A 4,604-nucleotide genomic window follows, 5' to 3' on the forward strand; every position below is an offset into this window, starting at 1 on the left:
CCGGTAGGAGCCATAGGGTTGTCTTTATACTAACGTTTGTGCTTGCAGATGCGTTTACTATTTTGCTAGGATGTAGCTTTAGTAGTAATAGCATGAGTAGCACGACAACCCCGATGGCAACACGTTGATGGAGATCATGGTGTGGCGCCGGTGACAAGAAGATCGTGCCGGTGCTTTGGTGATGGAGATCAAGAAGCACGTGATGATGGCCATATCATGTCACTTATGAATTGCATGTGATGTTAATCCTTTTATGCACCTTATTTTGCTTAGAACGACGGTAGCATTATGAGGTGATCTCTCACAAAAATTTCAAGACGAAACTGTGTTCTCCCCGACTGTGCACCGTTGCTACAGTTCGTCGTTTCGAGACACCACGTGATGATCGGGTGTGATAGACTCAACGTTCACATACAACGGGTGCAAAACAGTTGCGCACGCGGAACACTCGGGTTAAGCTTGATGAGCCTAGCATGTGCAGACATGGCCTCGAAACACATGAGACCGGAAGGTCGATCATGAATCATATAGATGATATGATTAGCATAGGGATGCTTACCACTGAAACTATACTCAACTCACGTGATGATCGGACTTGAGCTAGTATAAGTGGATCATGAACCACTCAAATGACTAGAGAGATGTACTTTTTGAGTGGGAGTTTAGCGAATAATTTGATTAAGTTAAACTCTAATTATCTTGAACATAGTCTAATGTCCACTTTGAATATATTTGTGTTGTAGATCATGGCTCACGCTACAGTCATCCTGAATTTTAATACGTTCCTAGAGAAAGCTAAGTTGAAAGATGATGGAAGCAACTTTGTAGACTGGGCTCGTAATCTTAAGCTAATCTTACAAGTTGGGAAGAAGGATTATGTCCTTAATGCTGTGCTAGGAGATGAACCACCCGCTACGGCTGATCAGGATGTTAAGAACGCTTGGTTAGCACGTAAGGAGGACTACTCAATAGTTCAATGTGCAGTCTTGTATGGCTTAGAACCGGGACTTCAACGTCGCTTTGAGCGTCATGGAGCATTTGAGATGTTCCAGGAGTTGAAGTTTATCTTTCAGAAGAACGCCCGGATCGAGAGGTATGAGACCTCCGATAAATTCTATGCTTGCAAGATGGAGGAAAACTCGTCTGTCAGTGAACATGTGCTCAAAATGTCTGGGTACTCAAACCGTCTAGCTGAGCTGGGGATTGAACTCCCGCAAGAGGCTATCACTGACAGAATCCTTCAATCACTGCCGCCAAGCTATAAAGGCTTTGTGTTGAACTCCAACATGCAAGGGATGAACAAGTCTCCCGGCGAGTTGTTTGCGATGCTGAAAGTCGCAGAGTCTGAACTCCGTAAAGAGCATCAAGTGTTGATGGTGAATAAGACCACTAGTTTCAAGAGAAACGGCAAAGGCAAGAAGGGTAATTCAAAGAAGAACGGCAAGCCTGTTGCCAATCCGACGAAGAAACCCAAAGCTGGACCTAAACCTGAAACGGAGTGTTACTATTGCAAGGGTATGGGTCACTGGAAGCGCAATTGCCCCAAGTATCTGGCAGATAAGAAGGCGGCCAAAGAGAAATCAGGTATATTTGATATACATGTTATTGATGTGTACTTAACCGGCTCTCGTAGTAGTGCCTGGGTATTCGATACCGGTTCTGTTGCTCATATTTGCAACTCGAAACAGGAACTGCGGAATAGACGAAGGTTGGCGAAAGATGAAGTGACGATGCGCGTAGGAAATGGTTCCAAGGTTGATGCAATCGCCGTCGGCACAGTTTCACTTCAGTTACCATCAGGATTAGTGATGAACTTAAATCATTGTTATTTAGTGCCTGCGTTGAGCATGAACATTATATCTGGATCTTGTTTATTGCGAGACGGTTACTCTTTTAAGTCAGAGAATAATGGTTGTTCTATTTCTATGAGTAACATCTTTTATGGTCATGCACCTAATGTGAGAGGATTGTTCATATTGAATCTTGATAGCGACACGCATATACATAACATTGAGACCAAAAGAGTTAGAGTTAACAATGATAGCGCCATATTTTTGTGGCACTGCCGCTTAGGTCATATTGGTGTAAAGCGCATGAAGAAACTCCATGCTGATGGACTTTTGGAGTCACTTGACTTTGATTCACTTGACACGTGCGAACCATGCCTCATGGGCAAGATGACTAAGACTCCGTTCTCCGGAACAATGGAGCGTGCAAGTGACTTGTTGGAAATCATACACACCGATGTGTGTGGTCCGATGAGCGTGGAGGCACGCGGCGGATATCGTTATTTTCTCACCTTCACTGACGATTTGAGTAGATATGGTTATGTCTACTTGATGAAGCACAAGTCTGAAATATTTGAAAAGTTCAAGCAATTTCAGAGTGAAGTGAATATCTGAGTTTCGAGTTTGGTACTCACTTAAGACAATGTGGAATTGTTTCATAGTTAACACCGCCTGGAACACCACAGCGTAATGGTGTGTCCGAACGTCGTAATCGTACTCTATTAGAGATGGTGCGATCTATGATGTCTCTTACTGATTTGCCGTTATCGTTTTGGGGTTATGCATTAGAAACAGCTGCATTCACTTTAAATAGGGCACCATCAAAATCCGTTGAGACGACACCATACGAACTGTGGTATGGAAAAAGGCCAAAGTTGTCGTTTCTTAAAGTTTGGGGATGTGATGCTTATGTCAAGAAGCTTCAGCCTGAAAAGCTGGAACCCAAAGCGGAAAAGTGCGTCTTCATAGGTTACCCAAAAGAGATAGTTGGGTACACCTTCTATCTCAAATCCGAGGGCAAAGTGTTTGTTGCTAAAAACGGAGCTTTTCTCGAGAAGGAGTTTCTCTCGAGAGAATTGAGTGGGAGGAAGATAGAACTTGACGAGGTTGTCGAACCTCTCATCCCTCTGGATGGTGGCGCAGGGCAAGGGGAAACCTCTATCGTTGCGACACCGGTTGAGGAGGAAGTTAATGATGATGATCATGAAACTCCAGTTCAAGTTTCTGTCGAACCACGCAGGTCGACGAGACCACGTGCTGCTCCAGAGTGGTACGGTAACCCCGTCTTATCAATCATGTTGTTAGACAACAATGAACCTGCAAATTATGAAGAAGCAATGGTGGGCCCAGATTCCAACAAATGGCTAGAAGCCATGAAGTCCGAGATAGGATCCATGTATGAGAACAAAGTGTGGACTTTGGAGGTACTACCTGAGGGCCGCAAGGCTATTCAGAACAAATGGATCTTTAAGAGGAAGACGGACGCTGACGGCAATGTGACCGTTTATAAAGCTCGACTTGTGGCAAAGGGTTTTTCACAAGTTCAAGGAGTTGACTACGATAAGATATTCTCACCCGTAGCGATGCTTAAATCCATCAGAATCATGTTAGCAATAGCTGCATTTTTCGATTATGAAATCTGGCAGATGGATGTCAAAACGGCGTTCCTTAACGGTTTCCTTAAGGAAGAGTTGTATATGATACAACCCGAAGGTTTTGTCGATCCTAAGAATGCTAACAAGGTGTGCAAGCTCCAGCGATCCATTTATGAACTGGTGCAAGCATCTCGGAGTTGGAACAAACGCTTTGATGAGGTGATCAAAGCATTTGGGTTTATACAAGTGGTTGGAGAATCTTGTATTTACAAGAAAGTGAGTGGGAGCTCTGTGGCGTTTCTAATATTATATGTGGATGACATATTACTGATTGGAAACAACGTGGAGTTTTTAGAGAGCATAAAGGATTACTTGAATAAGAGTTTCTCTATGAAGGACCTAGGAGAAGCTGCTTACATTCTAGGCATTAAGATCTATAGGGATAGATCAAAACGCCTGATAGGACTTTCACAAAGCACATACCTTGATAAAGTTTTGAAGAGGTTCAAAATGGAACAGTCCAGGAAAGGGTTCTTGCCAGTTTTACAAGGTACGAGATTGAGTAAGACTCAGTGCCCAGCAACTGATGAAGATAGAGAGCATATGTGCTCCGTCCCCTATGCTTCAGCCATAGGTTCTATCATGTATGCAATGTTGTGCACTAGATCGGATGTTAGCCTGGCCATAAGTATGGCAGGTAGGTTCTAGAGTAATCCAGGAGTGGATCACTCGACAGCGGTCAAGAATATCCTAAAGTACCTGAAAAGGCCTAAGGAGATGTTTCTCGTGTATGGAGGTGACGAAGAGCTCGCCGTAAAAGGTTACGTCGATGCAAGCTTTGACACAGATCCGGACGACTCTAAGTCGCAAACCGGATACGTATTTATTCTTAATGGGGGTGCGGTAAGCTGGTGCAGTTCCAAGAAAAGCGTTGTAGCAGATTCTACATGTGAAGCGGAGTACATGGCTGCCTCGGAGGCGGCTAATGAGGGTGTCTGGATGAAGCAGTTCATGACGGATCTTGGAGTGGTGCCAAGCGCACTGAATCCAATAACCTTGTTCTGTGACAACACGGGTGCCATTGCCTTAGCAAAGGAACCACAGTTTCACAAGAAGACCACACACATCAAACAACGCTTCAACCTCATCCGCGACTACGTCGAGGGAGAGGACGTAAATATATGCAAAGTGCACACGGATCTGAATATAGCAGACCCGCTGA

The sequence above is a fragment of the Hordeum vulgare genome, chromosome 6H (assembly GCF_904849725.1).
Source record: "Hordeum vulgare subsp. vulgare chromosome 6H, MorexV3_pseudomolecules_assembly, whole genome shotgun sequence".
In the NCBI taxonomy this organism is placed as follows: Eukaryota; Viridiplantae; Streptophyta; class Magnoliopsida; order Poales; family Poaceae; genus Hordeum; species Hordeum vulgare.